The following is a 20,146-nucleotide window of genomic DNA, read 5'->3' on the forward strand; positions in this document are numbered from 1 at the left end:
AGGATGGTGGGATTCAGGAGAAGCCAACTAACCTGCAGGAAGGGGTATCCAGAGGGGGGGTTGTGTCTCATGTTTTGCATGAGAACCTTATGGTTGACCCTAGGAATGACTTTAGAGCTCCTGCTACCACTTCACATATTCAGCATTCTTCTTCCCAGCATGTTAATAAAAGAGATTCAGTTGATGCTCAAAAAATGGCCTCCAAACTGCCCCCTGCTGTGACCATTGGATGTGAGACCACAATTGATTCTGGAAGGCTTTCAAGTCCTTCTTTGAGAACTGAGCAGCAGCAGTTCAGGAGTGTAGATGTAGGGGCAAACCAGAGCCAAAAAATGACTCAACAGGTTGCTCAGAACCTGCAAGTCTTGGGAGGTTCTGCAACTGTTGGCTTGAGGGAAGCTATACATGTCCTGGATGCTACTTCAGCTGCTACTATGGAAGAAAATAGGGTGCACAATAGGGCCACTCAGATGCAGAAACAAAGACCTGCAGATGCTCCTATTCCCACCAAGAAAATGACCAATACTGCAGCCCCCTATCAGCCTCAAAACTCCCAGGAAAATAGGGTGCACAATAAGGCTACCCAGATGCAGGGATCAAGACCTGCAGCTGCAGGTTTGGAGCAAAATTTGCATGGTTTTGGCCCTATTTCAGCTTCTACTCTGAAGGAAAAGAGTGTGCAAGTTGTGGCCCCTAAACTAATATCAATTCAGCACAACAGTCAAGGTGTAGATCACACTGAAAATGTTGAAAATGACCAACATTATGGTTGCAGTTTCAGCATTACTTCAAGTGATCAAACCTCTAGTCTTAGTTCCCACCAAGTGCAACATTCTAACTCCAAACAAAAAGACAATGCAACCATTAGTGGTATAGAATTCTCAGCTAGTCCTAGTCCCTATAACCAGCAAGCTACCTCTAAAACACTACGGAAAAAGAGAACTAGAAAGAAGAAACAAGAAAAGAAGCAAGAAGCTGCAACCCCTACCCCTCCAACCACTGCTGATACAGGTGGAAAAGATAACAATGGTGAGGTGTTTTCAAACTCTTGCTCACAATATGTACTCTTAGATCAAAGCACACCAATAAGGAGCCCTGATTTTAGTTGTGAAGACCCTCTTAATCTTACCCCTTTGAATATTCAGCCAGCTCCTTTTACGCAACCTGAAAATGCCACCAACATCCTTTGCACTAACAATGATGCTCAAACTTCAACTCCTAATAGTGATGATGAATATGGGGTTATTCATTCAGAGGATGAATATGACCAAGACTTTCAAGGTGAGGTTGAACTTGAGAATGAAGAAGAGACTGATGAACAGTCCAATAGTATAGCTGCACCATCCAAGACCACTACTAAGGTCACGAATGATGAGATGAACCAGCTAGCTAATAAGCAAGGCCTATCACCTAGAGGCATTCATCACAATCCAAAATTTACAACTATTCATGCTCCTATTAGCAGACCAAACACTAGGCTCCACAACCTTAGATCCCATCAATGATTAACACAATTGTTTGGAATGCTAGAGGTATCAATACCAAAGGAGTCATAGACAGACTAAAGTCACTCAAACATATCCATCAAACGTCCATCATTTCCATCCTAGAACCTTTTTCCAACAATGCTCATCTCCAAACCTTTAGAATCAACCTTGGTATGGATAAGCCTGTTTGCAATCCTAATGGCAAGATTTGGATCTTCTGGACTCAAGATGTTGATTGTAAAGTTATTGATGTTGACGACCAACAGGTCACTTGCGAGATAAAACACGTAGAGCATCAAAATGCATTTCTCACGACTTTTGTTTATGGAAAATGCAAAGATACTCTTAGAAGACCGCTTTGGGATAGGCTCCTGCACCACGCTTCCACTAACCTTCCTTGGTGCACAGTTGGAGACTTCAATGTCATCACCTCCATTACTGAGAAACTAGGTGGAATCCCTTACAACATGCAAAAAAGCTTTGAGTTTATAAGCGTTATTGAAGCATGTGGCCTAACGGATTTGGGGTATCATGGCTCAGACTACACTTGGTGTAATCAACGAGATATGCATAAAAGAATATGGAAGCGACTCGATAGAGCTATGGTGTCCGATAATTGGTTAGCCGCTATGCCTCACACTTCAGTCACCCATCTCCCCTCTACTGGTTCTGACCATAACCCTTTACTAATAGAGATGAATGCTAGGCAGGATTCCGCTATTAAATATTTTAAATTCTTGAATTGTTGGGTGGATAACCCTACTTTTCTCGAAACTGTAGAGTCCTGTTGGGACAGACCCTTGACTGGGAATCCAATGTGGTCCTTCCACTAAAAAATGAAAAGGCTTTCCTCCACCCTTAGCAAATGGTCGCGAGTGGAATTTGGCGACATTTTTGCCAAGGTTAAGGAATATGAAGAATTGGTGAAAAGTGCCGAAGAAAATATGTTAGTGTCCAATAATGAAGAGAACAGGATGCAATTGCATGCTCTCAACGCCGAATACATCAGATTTCTTAAAATTGAAGAGAACATTCTCAAACAAAAAACTCAACTACATTGGTTCAAGGATGGAGATGCTAACACCAAGTATTTCCATGCTTTAATCCGTGGTAGGAGAAGGAGATTGTTCATTCACAAGGTTACCAACGAAGAAGGGGATTGTATTCAAGGCGACGAACACATTGCTAGAGCAGCATGCGATCATTTTCAGAAAATATTCACAAGTGATAAATCTCGGATTCCGGAGAACATCTTGAATTACGTTCCTAGAATGATCACAGATGCTCAGAATGAAAGCCTTCAAGCCACGCCTACCATTGAAGAGTTGAAACAGGTAGTCTTCTCTATGAATCCTAACTCTGCAGCTGGTCCGGACGGTATGAATGGAAAATTCTTCCAAGCTTGCTGGGAGATTATTTCGGAGGACCTACTAGCAGTGGTTACTTCTTTCTTCGGAGGGTATGCTATGCCTAAGTTCTTTTCTCATGCTTGTTTGGTCTTGCTCCCAAAGGTAGATCACCCCAACACACTCTCTGACTATAGACCCATTAGTCTCAGTAACTTCACCAATAAGATCATATCAAAACTCATTTGCCTCAGGCTTGCTCCAATTCTCCCCGGTCTTATTTCTCTCAATCAGTCCGGGTTTGTAAAAGGAAGAAGCATCTCCGAAAATATCATGCTAGCACAGGAGATTATCCACGATATCCGAAAGCCTGTTATTGGCGAAAACGTGGTTATCAAGTTAGACATGGCCAAAGCATATGATAGAGTCTCCTGGTCCTATACTTGTCTAGTACTGAGAAGGATGGGCTTCGGTGAGACCTTTATTGATATGATTTGGCGAATCATGTCTAACAATTGGTACTCTGTTATCGTTAATGGAGCTAGACATGGTTTTTTCCACTCCACCAGAGGGCTCAAACAAGGTGATCCTCTTTCTCCCGCTTTATTCATTTTGGGAGCGGAGGTGCTGTCCAGAATGTTGAATAGTCTTCATAATTACCACTTCTACCATGGTTTTCATATGGAGAAAAGAGGCCCACAGATTAATCATTTGAGTTTTGCGGATGATGTTATCATCTTTTCCTCCGGAAGGAAGGAAATTCTCCAGATTATTATGAAGACCTTGACTCTGTATGAAAAGACATCAGGGCAGCTTATAAACAAGAATAAGAGCCATTTCATGATGCATCCCAATGCACTCCAAGACAATGTGGAAACGGTGAAACAGGTTACGGGTTTCACTCAGAAGCATAGTCCCATCACCTACTTAGGATGCCCTTTGTACATTGGCAGGCAGAGAGTCATGTACTACACGGACATGGTCTCTAAGGTTGTCAACAGAATTAGAGGGTGGCACTCCAAAATCCTCAGCTACGGCGGTAGAGCTACACTCGTGAAATACGTACTTCAGTCGCTCCCAATTCACCTTCTTTCGGCCATTACTCCCCCCCGTACTACTCTCAAACAGATTGAGAGAGTCACCGCTGATTTTTTCTGGGGTGGAAGGATAACAAGAAAAAATTCCATTGGGCTTCATGGAAGAAACTTTGTTACCCTTATGACGAAGGAGGTATTGGGTTGAGGAGAACTACAGATGTGTGCAAATCTCTCCAGTTAAAGCAATGGTGGATCTTTAGAGCTAAACCAACATTGTGGGGTGATTTCCTTAGAGCCAAATACTGTCAAAGAGCGAATCCCATCATCAAAAAATTCCATACTGGCCAGTCGCTTGTGTGGAAACACATGATGCACAACAAACACATTGCCGAACCTCACATTCAATGGAGGCTTCACTCGGGTTCGTGCTGTTTTTGGTGGGACGATTGGCTAGGTATCGGACCCTTAGCCAACTATAGGCAGGAGTTGGGAAGAGCAAACAATGCGAGGGTGGCTGATTTTCGTATAGATGGCCAATGGAACATCGATATGCTAAATCAGTTGGCACCAGCGCAGCTCGTTCCTCTCATTACTTCTTCCACACTTCAGCTGCAAGGAAACACACCGGATCAGGCCATTTGGAAGCTGAATACCAATGGGAACTTCACATGTTCCTCGGCATGGCAGCTTGTGAGGGAACACCGGACCAAGACACTTTCCGACCATTACACTTGGCACAAAAACATCCCCTTTAAATGCTCTTTTTTGTTGTGGAGGGCTTTTAGAGGCAAGCTGCCAACAGAGGAAAAGATCACTGCATTTGGCTATGGTTCCACACCATGCTATTGCTGCCACAGTCCAGGTCCGGACACCATAGAGCACATTTTCAGCACTGGCCATTTCGCTAGGAATATTTGGCACTACTTCTCAAATTCCCTAGGCATAAGGCATGAAGCCACACCCCTCAAACCTCTTGTTATGAGATGGTGGCTTCGCAAGTACCGCACAGAAGCTCACAAACTTATCCTCCATTCCACCCCAATATTTATATGTTGGAATTTGTGGAAGAATAGGTGCGCGAGCAAATACGGGGGGAAGAGTTCTAGCTTGGCGAGAGTGAAATTTGCAGTTTTCAAGGACATCTCAAATCTTCTTAGAGTCGCGTATCCCTATATCCATTGGCCCTCGAACTGGAGCCACACCATCTCCTACATAGATAAGTGTACTCATGAGATGAAGATCACCCAAGTCTCGTGGATTAAGCCACAACTCGATTTCGTCAAGCTGAACACTGACGGCAGCGCGTTGGGTAATCCGAGGGCAATTGGGGGGGTGGCATTGTAAGAGATCACATGGGTAAATTCATCTTCGCCTACGCCATACCATTAGGGGAGGGAACCAACAATCAAGCTGAACTAGAGGCGGCAGTTTATGGGCTTAAATGGTGCATTCAACAGGGTTTTCAGCACGTTATCTTAGAAGTTGACTCGGAGTTGCTCACTAAATGGATCAATCATCAGACTAAACCTCCGTGGAGCCTTCACCAGGTAACTCAGGACCTTGTTGGTATTTCCAAATTATTTGTTCGCTTTTCTTGCAGGCATGTATACAGGGAGGCAAACTACACTGCGGATGCTCTCTCCAAGCACAGTCACACTCTTACCACTCCAGGCCACTACACCACCCTTCAGCAGCTACCTCGTAGTACTCGAGGTTACTATATGCTAGATAGAGTCGGTCTGCCCAGCTTCAGACGGAGAAAGACCAAACGGATTAAAAGGCCTCCATGATCTACTATTTAGTGTTGCATCCTTGGATTGAGCACCCAATTGCAGTGTTTGTGATTTTCCATGTTATATCTTAGCCATGTTATTTGATGTTCATCGTCTATGCTAATTTTGTTGTATATATAGCATTTATGAGGATTCATCCCCATTTTTATTTAGATTTTTCCTTTATTTTATGTAAAGGGAGAGTCTCCCTTATTTATGCTTTCCTAGTTTCTTTGTATCGAGAGGAGTCATTTTCTTTAGGTGCATAGTTTCTAGGTTTTCTTTTCATGTGCTTGTATCGGGGATGAGTTGGCTGCCCTTAGTAGGATGGTCGGCTTATGAACCACCATAGGATTGGAGGTTAGGTCTATGTCCCCCTCCGTGTATTTTTCTGTTTTTTTATGTATAATACAGCTTGGGGGTGAGCGGCTCAACCCCTGGCCGCGCACGAGAGGTGGAAGCCTCGTGTAAGGTCTGTTCCCATAAAAAAAAAAAAAAAAAAACTTATCTTCTATATATCAATATATATAACAATAATATAAGTAAATGATTAAGAATTTTCTTCTACATTTTTAAAACTCCATAATTCAAATTATTTTAATTTATAAATCAAAATTTAGAAAAAAAAACTTAAATAAAGATAAAATCAAAAATTAAAAATTTGAATGATTTGTCTTAAAATTAAAAAATTTAAAAACTTTAAATTACTTATTTAAATAAAACGGGAATGTAAAAAATGAGTAACTAACTAAATACTAATTAATATTTTTAAATTGATAAAACGTCTTAGGAACACAGTTTTTATAGGAGAAATTAATATTCTCTACCATATGAAAAAATATCAAAAATTCCTCTTTTTTTAACTCTCTCCCCATCTCACAGATACATCACATTTTACTTCACTCAACTACCCTAAATTCACGTCTAATTTCAAGCTCCGCTTCATCAGTTTTTGGATTTTGAATTTCTGTACATCTATTACTCAATTTCAAAAGATAAATATGATTTGAATCAATTTTATTCTCTAATCGCTTGAACTTTCGGTCAACCTTAATACAATAATATGAAAATCAGAATGTATCAACTTATTAAAAGTATATTGTGTGTGTTAAATCTTATAGTAATAACTTACGTATTTCTTTAGAGACTTCTTTAATGCTTTGAATTGCATATGAACAATTTGCTCCGAATGACCGGAAGATTCAACGCCTACCACTGACTTTGCCTCTGGTTTTATATCAGTAGAAACAAGCTTTTCTGATAGATTTGGTGGTATGACATCCTTATGCATGTTAGCTGTTTCTACTTGAATTGGTTCTTTACCAAGGGTAGTCTTCCCTCTTTTGGGAGGAGGTGGAGAAGATGTATCAGCAACATGACTGGATCTTCTTAATAATTCTGTGGGTGATTTTGTTGAAAAGTCCTCAAATCCGGGAACTTCTTGAGGTTCTGTAAATTTGACCTTGGCAGCTGATGTAGCAGCTTCAGGATGATGTTCATTGCCAGGAATGACAATAGATTCTATTTCATATTGAGATTGCACAATATTGGAGCATGGATACTGCAAAAAGATTGGTTGCTAATGAGTCAGTGCATAAACGAATAATCTTTAAGTACATTTAATAAGCAGCAGATGGCATATTCATTTGCTATAATTATGAAAATGATTTCATGAAATATACCTAATTTAAGATGGTAGACATGAAGGTCTCAAATTTTGGCTTGACGGCAACAACACGCCAATTAAAAATTTTGAGAATTTGATTATCCACTCTTACAACAATTTTAGAAGGCACCTGAGATGCACATTCGTAGATCCATGCATTCAGAGCGTGTGTCATGCCGCCCAAACAATACATTTGTTTGGCATTTGAAAACTCCTGCTTCATTCCTTTTATCAATTTGGAAAATGTTATTTCCCCCCATGGGTATTGCTCATACCTACCATCTTAAAATCATCAACAGAAATAGGTGAATCACCTAGTTGAGAAAAAACAAAAGAGTGGATGAAGTAGAGAATGACCATCTGAACATCGTCTTCATTTGTTTTCCATCTTCCAACCAAAAAACGCTGAACGAAACGTCCTTTGTTTAAAACATTTTTTGCACTAGAAAAATATCTAGACAACAATCTACTTGTTGGTGCATCTGGGTACCGAAAATCATTGATATTACCGGTACATCGCAAACCAGTAATAATAGTAAATTCCTTGATTGTGAATCGGAGTATGTTACCCTGCACGTGACGAATGTGTAATTCCTCTTTGTTTTTTTGCTCTACCTCAAGAAGTAAGATGCATTTGATGATTTGCCATTGAAAATTGCACTGTGGCATAACTAGGTAGTGATCAAATATGGTTTTCCTAAATAACGGTATAGCTTCTTCACCTATTGATAATTTAAAATCATCAATAAAATTAGTCATATATGCAGTGCCAAATCTCAAGGAGTGTGAAGGGATCTTCTTGATGACGTACTTCATTTCCTGCATTGACATGAAAAATGATTAAATACAACTTGAACTTGATACATAAACAGGATGTATCAGAAGCAGTAAAGCTTGATACATGAGAATTCGATACAAAAACACGATGTATCAGAAGCATTAAAGCTTGATACGTAAGAATCTGATACATAAACTAGATGTATCAGAAACAGTAAATCTTCAGAAAAAACGATATTTAAAAATATATATATAAACACGATGTATCAGAAGCATTAAAGCTTGATACATGAGAATCTGATACATAAACAAGATGTATCAGAAGCAATAAAGCTTGATACATGAGAATCTGATACATAAACAAAATGTATCAGAAGCAGTAAAGCTTGATACATGAGAATCCGATACAAAAACACGATGTATCAGAAGCATTAAAGCTTGATACATGAGAATCTGATACATAAACAAGATGTATCAGAAGCAGTAAAGTTTGATACATGAGAATCTGATACAAAAACACGATGTATCAGAAGCATTAAAGCTTGATACATAAGAATCTGATACATAACTAGATGTATCAGAAGTAGTGAATCTTCAGAAAAAACGACATTTAAAAAAAACACATCTTATATGAACTCATATCTTTAAGAGATTAGGGCGTGTTGTAACCCTTTCAATCTTCTTGTCTGCTTCTTTGGGTGCTTGTTGAACTGGAGATTTCGACTTCAATTTCTCGCGTAGCTTATCCATCACTGCTGGATCGTTACGATGTTTGGATCTAACCTCGTCGTAACCTTTCAAAGATGAATCAGAATCCAGCGAAACAAGAATTCCTTCATTTTTATTCAACTGTGTGAGACCAACACTAAAAGATGGAGCGGATTTCATATGTATCAGTGAAGAATATGAGTAAAAAACATAAAAATTTACAGAAGAAATCAAAGGAAGTGAGATTCCAAATAAGGAAAAACTTGAATATACCTCAGTTAGAATTTTGAAATTGAGTAATAGATGTACAGAAATTCAAAATTCAAAAACTGACGAAGCAGAGCTTGAAATTAGATGTGAATTTAGGATAGTTGAGTAAAGTAAAATGTGATGTATCTGTGAGATGGGGAGAGAGTTAAAAAAGGAGGAATTTTTGATATTTTTTCATATGGTAGGGAATATTAGTAAATATGGTATTATAATATGTGTAAATAGGTAATTTCTCCTATTTTTATCCACATTGAGGATGGGATAACAGCCTCTGGCAGAAATGCAAGGTAAGACTGTGTACAATAGACCCTTGTGGTCGGGCCCTTCCCTGGACTCTGCGCATAGCGAGAGCTTTAGTGCACCGGGCTGCCCTTTATTGAGGATGGGATAACAATCCACTAATCCCAAGATAACTTGTTCCTCAACCAAATGAGGGTAAGTCCTACGTTAGGTGATTTTTTAAACTATAAGTCTATGACTATGTAATTATGTATTATAATAAATATAGTAGCTATATCTGCTTAAATAGGTAAATTTTCCAATTTCAAATGTGTAGCAGTAACACATTAAGCTTTCTCAGGGCAAACAACAAAATAAGAAGCGGAAAAATCATTGATACTCTTCTTTGATGCTAAATTGTTGAGCAATAACAGCAAATATAATAGCTAACACACAGAGATTATGAAGTGCAGCAGAATTCCATTGATTTTTTAAAAGCAGCAGCAAGATGATGTGCACAAACACATTACACATCTATTCTATCTGCCCTTCTTTTGTGCAGCCATTGTTACAAAAAGCCTTCCCATATAGGTTGCAAGTCTGCTTTGAGGTTGTGTTAACCAACTAATATCACAATTTCTATGTAAACTATGAATCTCTTATAAAGAATGGTAAGAATTGAACGTTAATTATGTCCACTCCACTAAAAGAGAAAATAGCCGGCAAGTGGACAGAAATTAGACGTTGCAAAGAATCCAGACCTTGTGTATTAGCCATTCATAAATGCCAAGCTTCTACAAGCAAAAGAGGATAATCACCAGACATCCCTGAGATATCTTCCATCCATCTGAAGTTTCTTAACAATGGCCTCTGCTTTTGCTAGAGTCGACTTTTTCCTGGATTAGATTTGAAACGAATATTATAAGCAAATATAGCAAGAAGAATAAGAGTGTAGACAAATTTAAGTGTTTAATACAATCAACAACCCTAAAGGCACACCAGATATTTGATTTTGTTGTGAGGTAGGTAGATAACAAAGATGAGTTGAGAAAGCTTCGGTTTTTGTCACCATAAAATGGACAATTGCCAACTAAGTTCTACAAGAACTGTACAGTAAATAGGCACTAACTCAAGTGTGGATCTCACCATCAGATGAAAATCAAATCATCAACTGTTAGATATAGATTAAAATGCCTTAGCACAAGGACCAGAATATAGTGCAGATACTGGATTTGCTTGTAAGCTTCAAATAATATCACGCATGCATGCACCCCAAATAAGAGAGTGAGGGCCATAATACCTGCTCCTGGACTATGGTATGTAGTGTACAATGTACATCTCTGGCCATCCCTTTTGCATCCCCACATACATATAGATATCCCTCCTGGGAAATCAAACTCCATAACTGGGAAGCCTGCACAAAAGTTAAGAATTGCATCAACTGTACAATGAATTTATCATACACAGATCAAGCTTAAGCCTCTTATTAACAGCATGCTTACTTTTTCCGTCATCCTATGTTGAACATAATCCTTCTGTAGCCCTTCCCTTGAAAATACAACTATCTGCTCTGAAATTACACCTTGATCCACAAAAGTGTTAAGCTCCTTCTCGTAAATGAAATCCTAAAATCAAATACCAACTTAAGGATGTCTTGTAAGCAGTATCATGCATATTGATTAGATTAATTCATAATAATCAGAGTATACCATTCTGCGGTTGCGACAACCGAAAAACAATAGAGCAGGGCCAAGTTGAGCACCTTCTTCCTTCAGAGCTGCTCGTTCCTGATAAACATATCCACTTTATATTATTTGCACCAACGCAAGCAATATAATTACATAAAGCAATCAGAGTACCTGCAGAAATCCCCTAAATGGTGCCAGGCCAGTACCAGGTCCCACCATGACTATTGGAACTGAAGGGTCAGCAGGTAATTTGAAATTAGATGGCCTAATAAAAATGGGAGCAGAGCTGGAATTGTTGCTTCTCTCTGAAGGAACTGCATTCTGATTTGATTTGAATAAACTCAAAGATGTCAGTATAAAGCTAGAGACTTTAACAAGGAACAAAATTACTTAAAACTGCAATCTGCTGGATATCTACTTATGAATGGGATAGCATCGATTGCATAATAAGACTTCTTTAATACCTTTATCCAGGTTGAACATACACCTTTGTGAATTCGACCAGTTGGAGTCGGACCATAAACTAGAGCACAGGTCACATGGACTCTATCAGGAACAAATCTACACAGATGACAAAGAAGAAGGGTCATCCATCATAGATCGCAAAGTCGGGGTGAGGTATTACATTCTAATGTTTTCTGGGGACATGATTAGTTCTGTTTGCCAATGTGTTAGAATGACATATCCACCTGGGAGATGATGAGATGGAATAATAACGTGGCTGTAAACGAGGGGAGACTGCTGCAAAAAATACACCAATGAGTGGTCTGGCTGAAGGAAACTCAGCCATCACTTCAAGAAGACCTCGCTGACTTGCAACCACCCATTGAGAGTACTCATCCTGAATGAAAAAAAAATGCAACCCATATTAATGTACTGGCTCATGTGTATGGATTTTTATGCATAATTACGAAAAGGTTTCTAATGGATGGGTGGTGACTAATATGACAAGAAGAAGAAGAGCATCGTCAAAAGTACTCACCTTTCCCTGTGGAGATGCCAAGAATCTAAGCCTTTCTGCTTCTCTAGGTTCGGTCACATGAGCAGCTAATGCAATCAAAGCAGCCTGAAAACACATTTGGAGTTTCCATTAAAGACGTGTGTATCAAACGCTAAAACAAATATTGACATGTACCAAAGAAACGCCTTTCGAGGAGGATTTAAAAGATCTGCATAATGTGCAAGCGCAGTGCGCATAGTGCAAGAGCCAGGAAAAGGCGGTGGCAATGAGCCTCCCAAAGCTGTACCATCCTCTTTGTCATTGTGAATGGAGAATAATAAGTCTAAAGGTTGATCCAACAACTTCGCAGCTTCCTCAACAGTTTCTTCACAATTTTCAGCATAAACACCCACATGATCTCCAGTATCATAGCTGAGGAAGAAGAAAACAGTTAGCATGGAAAAAGAAACAAAATTATTATTCTTTTTGATGAGCAAAGCTTATATATGATCATTATAGCAGCTTGGGCACGGATATGCAATGAAAGGAGCACGCAAACAACCTACATGCTATGGGACAAAACAGATCACCCCTCTTTCTGAGGGGGGAAGAGGAAGAATACTTGAAGAACTGTTGATTGAGCTGCATTCGGCTTAAAGCTCACTTGTTCCTCCATCAACAACAGGCTGCAAATTGAGCCGAGAGTGAGCTTAAAATGAATTCAGGCCAAGCATGGGCGCTATAGGAAGCTCAGCTCAAACTCAACCCAGTTTGCCCAAGAATAACAATATATCGTAATAGTACATGATATAATCGTTTAGTACTTTCTCTATTTATTTTATGTGATATTATTTCCTTATTAGTTTGTTCCAAAAAGAATTGACATATTTTTTCGTATTTGGAAACAATTTAACTTTAACTTCCCATTTTACCAAACCTAGTTGTAAGAATAGTGAATAGCCGTGTAAAAGTCACTTGAATTGTATCATCGGGAGACTTGAAAAAACTAACTGGAATCACACCAGAAAAGAAGCTGAAAATTGGCTGGAAAACTAGCCGAAAAGAGGCAGTACTACCAGGATGATCACCCAAAATAGGTAAGGCCTCTGAAGTTAGGCAGTGTCACTACTTATCAAAAAAGAAGAAAAGAAAGAAAGATAGGCACAGTGTCACTGGAATAGTTAGAGAAAATGGGAGTGATACCATCAGAATAAGGCAAGAATAATACAACTATGAAAATCATGAATAACTTTGGCCAGGTGGTTGAATTGAAGCTACTTAAGTCTGTCAAGAATCACAAGATCGTACAATTTGACACCAAGAATATGAGGGGCCATGTCTAACTTAATAACTCTTCTAACTAACAATGTAACTTCTAACAAACACCTAACTTTCTAACAGATCTAATTTATAAGCTAGATCACATCTTAAGGAAAAATGGACAACCAGAACTGACCCTTTGCCATTCTGCAAGAAGATTAAATCATGTTCGCATGCACAACGAGTATGAGTTAAATGTATACTACACCAAAGGCCAAAGTACCCTAAGTTGAACTCGCATTACAAGAAAACTGTTGCAGATGACAGTAAAAAGCAAATAGCAGTTCAGTTGGAACTAAGTGAAGAATTTTTCTGCAGTACCTCATATTTTCAATACCTTAATAAAATATTTCAAAAGAGGAGAAAGAACTTTGATGGTAACAGATGAATATGAGAGTAACCAAATAAACAGAGAAAAATAAAATGAACTTACGAAATCCCAGTGCCAGATATATTAACTTCCAAGTGTATACATGATCGATCAGACTCGAGTCTGTGAACTTCTCTTTGAACAGCAACATTTACTCTAGAAGGAAAATGAGAGAGCCGTAAGCTAAATTCCATCTCAAAGCAATTAGAATCACGTCTGTACACCTACTTGCATGGATGGTGAATATCATATGAGATGTTTCCATTAGCCATGCTTGCATGCTTATCCTCGAAGCTTGCAGTAGTGGAATCATGAATAACCAAACGATATTCAGGAATTGCAGCTGTATAAGGAGTAGCTACAGACTTTGCATCATCCTCGTCTTTAAGTAGTTGATCCAATTCAGGCCACAATTGTTCTCGCCTAAATAAAGCAACCAAAAAGAAAGACTGCCTAATAGCATCACTGCACAGACACTAAAAAGGGAACTAAAGAATGTACTGAAACAAACTAATCAAGAGGGATGTCAGGAAGAAATTTAATTTACCAAGCACCAAAATCATCTTCAATGCACTGGTCATCATCCCCAAGCTGTACCACAAGATGTTTCGCACCTGTCATGTTAAACATGTAAGTCATAACTGTGGAATAACCTTATCCAACTTAAAACAATATTATTACAGGCGATGCGAGATTTGGAAATTGTGCATTAGCTGACAATAGCTATTTAACAGAAATTTCAGGAAACATATTATGCATATGAAAGCACCTAAAGATGAGGGAAAAAACTCTTCAGGGGGTAGGTCAAAATAATTCATAATGAGCAAATCTCTTCTTTATCTTTCTTCTTGTGAGAAGACAGACATCAGGTTATATTGATTTGAAAACATCATCAAGGAAATACAATGCAGGGTAAACTTGTTAGATGGAAATGATTCTGCTAAGGTGGACTTTCAACAAAGATAGAAGATCATACGGCAGGTGGTAAATGTCACATATACACACCTTGTTCACTTAGATTTTCATCTATTACCTGCCCAATCTGTTCCAAAAGATTTCCATCAGACAACAAAATAGGAGCAAAGAAAAGAAAATAACCAGTACTTGCTAAAAATATACCTTGTTAAAATGTTCATATTGCTGATTACCCAACCCAAAGACACCATAAGAAAGATGTTGAAGCCACAAGCCCCGCTCTTGTCCCTTTAAATTTAGAACACACAAATAAAGTTCCACAATGGGAAATAAACTAAGGCAACAGAACTAGAAATGACTCTTATTGCCTACCTCAGTAAACCACTTGTAAAATCTCGCAGCATTGGAAACAGCATCTGACAGAAATGCAAGGTAAGGCTGCGTACAATAGACCCTTGTGGTCGGACCCTTCCCCGGACCCTGCGCATAGAGGGAGCTTAAGTGCACCGGGCTACCCTTTAATGGGAAATAAAGTAAGGCAACAGAACTAGAAATGACTCGTATTGCCTACCTCAGTAAACCACTTGTAAAATCTCGCAACATTGTCAGTAGGCTCACCATCCCCGTATCTAAATGTCAATGCAAATATGAAGAAATCAAGTATACATAAGAGCAACATGCTTCATTGAGCCAAAAAAAAAGTCAAACATTGCCGAAGTCCAATTAAACATATCCCTTACATCGCTACCATGAAAAATGCTAATGTTTAAAAAAAGGACAGCCTGGTGCACTAAAGCTCCCGCTATACGCAGGGTCCGCGGAAGGGCCCGAACACAAGGGTCTATTGTACGCAGCCTTACCTTGCATTTCTGCCAGAGGCTGTTTCCAAGGCTTGAACCCGTGACCTCTTGGTCACATGGCAGCAACTTTACCAATTACTCCAATGCTAATGTTTCTTTCTTCAATTTCTCCTCATACTGATCATCAGCAGCAGCATAATCATCCTAAGATCAAGTAAATACAATAGTGTCACCAATAACACGAATAAAAAGAAGAAATTCAGCTACAAACCTACTGTTCTACTTACCATGTCAACAACTTTTACAACAGCTTTCTCATATCTTGCGTTTACGTCCTCAGCTAAAGCCTGCCAGGGGAAAGAAAAGCTTAAAAGTATTAAATCAAGGACCTAAAAACTACCACCTTAGGAACATTTATCACAGAAATCTTTGAAACCAGTTAGATCTCTAAGACTTAAATTGCAATTACTGATCTCTAAAATTCACTCATTTTAGGGCAGTGAATGGGTCACGGGTACCAATCCTCATCTCGGCCAATGTTTTAAAAGGCAGGTGTGTGAGGGGCCGTTTTACTTAGCACAGGACGAGTGTAAGCCCCATGAATCTTTAAATTTCTAATTTATAATGTAAAAAAAGGGCAGCCCGGTGCACTAAAGCTCCCGCTATGCGCAGGGTTCGGGGAAGGGCCCGACCACAAGGGTCTATTGTACGCAGCCTTACCTTGCATTTCTGCCAGAGGCTGTTTCCAAGGCTTGAACCCGTGACCTCCTGGTCACATGGCAGCAACTTTACCAGTTACTCCAAGGCTCCCCTTCTTCTAATTGATAATGTAGTAAAATAATAATATAACACAAAATTATAAAAATAAATTAATAGATAAAACAATTAAAAATATGATTAAGGAAACTCATAGAAAATAAAACTTCTAACATGATTTTACAAGTATAAGTAATATAACGCTAAAAAAGTTATTATGGAATGCAAATCAACTCTAACATCTTAACTTTCAAATAATAAAAGAATCACAATTTCTTAAAATATATTACTATCATACTATGCAATTTACCTCCCTAAAACACAAATCAATAAACTTTATTAGTATTATAATAAAAACATCACTCTGTCATGAATAAAAATAAAATTACTTTTTGTAAAGATATGGCACCTGGGCCTAACTCAATCCCAAAAGCTAGCTCATGATGGGAGGATTGCCCAAGTCTATCTAAGGAGACCACTAGTCCATTCCCCAACCAATGTGGGACTTTTTACCACTCTAACACTCCCCTTCACGCCCAAGGCAACTGGAGCGTGGACCGGAAGTCCAACAGGGATGTACCTGGCACTGATACCATGTAAAGATATGGCACCTGGGCCTAACTCAACCTCAAAAGTTAACTCATGAGGGGAGGATAGCCCAAGTCCATATAAGGAGACCACTAGTCCATTCCCCAACCAATGTGAGACTTTTTACCCACTCTAACAATTTTAAATAGCAACATAATAAAATATGATAATTTTGAGACATATGGCAAAAACACGAAGACCAATGAAAAGTGAAGATGTAAAATTTGACTATGTATAATATTCACCCTCACGGTATTCTCAAATACTAAATATGCAATACTACGACTTGTTTTGAGTTACTCTCAATCTTTTAATTTCTATATATGAAAAAACTACAAATATCATTCATTTTTTAAAGAATTATGAGGGTCAATAATGTTAACTAAAGAGTTTGACACATAATTTGTTTAAGGTTTGTTAGGCCAGCCCCGAGAGTTGGGTGTTAGGCGTGTTTAGGGGGTACAATTAGGCGCTTAGAGCGTAAGCCTCACAGAACCAAGCCCCACACATGAGCCTCGAGGCATTTTGTCAGTGCCCCGCCACGGGGCATGTCTCAAAACTGCCTTTTAAAACACGGATTTTGACTCCAATATTAAAGGGAACAAAATATCTCTACCCTGCACCGTTCCTAGTTTACACCACTACTTTCTCTGCATCAGTTGTCATTCGTAGAAGCGATTGAATAAATGTTATTTTACTCAGGATCATCATTCTAGCTTCCCATGTGAACTAACAAAAGAAGAGATCTATGTACTAATCAAGCCCCCATAAAACACTTGAAGACTAGTATGCATGATTGTCCTGGAAAAAATCACTATAGCTACTTAACAAAACACTAAACATTTAGAAAGAACAAAGATTTAGAAAGGCTTCTATGTTCCATTGCCATATTCTTAAGTTGACATTCAAGAGTCAGAATATACAAAAACAAAAAGCAACCACCACCACCAGTCGCCGATCAACAGCTTCCTTAGCTGAGGTGTTCTTACTCACTCCTTCCAACTCAAATTATATACTCCCTCTGTTTCAATTTATCCGTCTTACTTTCTTTTTTTGGCAACTCTTTAATTCCAACCAGGGGCGGACTCACCTTATGCCAAGGGATGTCATTGACACTGCTTCATCGAAAATTTTAATAATAATATATAGGTATATAATCTGAAAATTCAAAATATCGTATAACAGATTTACAAATGACACTGTTAGTACAATCATCTTCATAGTGGCGCTAATTAAGTGCCTCTTTGTTGCAGCTTATTACGCCTCGAACCCCCAGCACCTTTCCTACTAAGGATCAAGACAAACCAGTCAACCTAAATTGATTTTAGCATATGCATTAGATATTATTTTTGAAACAAGTTAAACTGGATTATTCAATCCTAACTTGAAATTCTAGCATTCAAAATTTGTCATTTTCTTAAAATGTCAACACCACTTACAAAAAGCTCTGTGTGCGCTGATTCCAACTTTACACGGACATGCTTAAGACCGCAAGATTAATTAGAATTTTGGTACATTCTAGTGTGTCCTTACTCATTCCTTTCAACTTAAATTATATATATAGTTCAGAAAATTTACTAAGTTTGGGCATTTACAATTGATATAGAAAATTGAATAGATACCTTTGCAAATCCCTCAGCTGTACCAGTTTGAGTACCAAAAAATACCGTAACCTTAACTTTTCCGGGTTCCACCTCTGTCTCCTCATCCATTTCCAGCAGCACCGCCTTCGAAACCACCACCGGCTTCACTTCTTTACTCCGATCACTTGATCTCTTCATGAACAAAACCACCAATCCAAAGACTACTGCGAACGACGTCGTTAGCACCACCACCACCATATCGCTCCCCAATGCTGATTCCACCGATCTCACCAACTCCGAGCTCGCCTCCATAATTGTGAGAAATCCTCACACGCGCCACCACACTCGCCGACTAAAGTTGACCAGAGACGGTGGATGAAAGAACTTAACAATCTACTTGCTGTTCATCCCTCCGAGGGAAAATATAGGTGTGATAGGAAACTAATTATTTCCTTTATAAATATGCTATAGGAAAATTAATTATTTCCTTATAAATATGCTATCAAATATTATCAAATATATTATACTGCAATACTCCCATCAAGTTGGAGCATGGAAATTAAAAATGCCCAACTTGGAAAGCAAGAAGTCAAACTGAGTTTTGTCGAGAACTTTGGTTGTATGTCGGCTGTCTATTCATTAAAATATTCGTCCTTGAAATGAGTAGGCGTGATACAGTCTCCGGATCGTTCTTGAGGGCCGAGAAAATAGGGAGAATTAGACTCAATTTTGGATGGTAATGAAGGAGGTACGTCCTCACCAACCATAAAAATTTACGATAAAAAAAAAACTTTGATGGGATGACCTTACTAAAACATAGAAATTATATGGATATGATCGGTTTGATGGCACGACCCTACTGAAACAAGCGAATAGTCACCGAAAAGATGGCACGGTGCTATGCAAATTGAATATGAGAAAGTAGTCACCGAAAAGATGGCACGGTGCTACACAAACACTGAGGGATATAGGGTTGACACAAAACAACCCAAGAAATTATATGGATAGAGTCGGCTTGATGGCACGCCCCTACTGAAACAAGAAAATAGTCACCGAAAAAATACACAGTGACCTGTCTGACTGAATTTTCTTCCCTTGCATATGAGATTCATACATATAACATTGATCCTACTTTTGTTAACATAACCATGGGCCAGACGGGCGGCATATATGGGTAATAGCCACCCGCCGACAACGGAAGCTCTTTGATTCACTATCAAGATCGTAGAGTCTCTGATACCATGAAAAGAACTTAACAATCTGACTTGCTTTGATTCATTCCTCCAAGGAAAAATATATATGTGATACAATATTGAAATAAGGAAACTAATTATTTCCTTATAAATATGCTACCAAATATTAAGGAAAACTAATTATTTCCTTATAAATATGCTACCAAATATTAAGAAAAACTAATTATTTCCTTACAAATATGCTATCAAATATTATCAAATAACTACCAAATATATTAAACTGCAATAGTGGAGCAGTGGGGCACACTGGAATTTGGGTTTATATGTCGTTGACCCCATGATTTTGGGGGCAATTTAGAGCCCGTTTGGATGGGCTTTAAGTTGGTCAAAACCAACTTAAAGCCACTTTTTAGCTTTTGGACGTGTTTGCCTAATGCTAACTTTAAGCCATAAAGTTATTAAAGTCAGTCAAAAATGAAAAGTTAGGATTTCTAACTTTTTTTTTTCTAAGTGCTTAAAGTCATTTTGTTCGACCATGGAAATTAATTTTATATCCCTTATATTTTAACTAAATTTCCAAACTATCCTTTTTATTCTTTTAATCCTAAAATTCAAACACTTATTTTCAACATAAGCACTTTTATTCAAACACTCAACTGCTTATTTATAAAAATAACTTTCGGCACTTCAAAGTTCTAAAAGTATTTCATA

The 20,146-nt window shown here is 38.5% G+C and overlaps 1 pseudogene; it reads right to left on the reverse strand.

Moving 5' to 3' along the window:
- Positions 1-9,657: 9,657 nt before the first annotated feature.
- On the reverse strand, positions 9,658-18,678 carry LOC129880451 (NADPH--cytochrome P450 reductase-like; annotated as a pseudogene).
- Positions 18,679-20,146: the final 1,468 nt, after the last annotated feature.

Source organism: Solanum dulcamara, chromosome 1, assembly GCF_947179165.1.
Source record: "Solanum dulcamara chromosome 1, daSolDulc1.2, whole genome shotgun sequence".
NCBI lineage: Eukaryota > Viridiplantae > Streptophyta > Magnoliopsida > Solanales > Solanaceae > Solanum > Solanum dulcamara.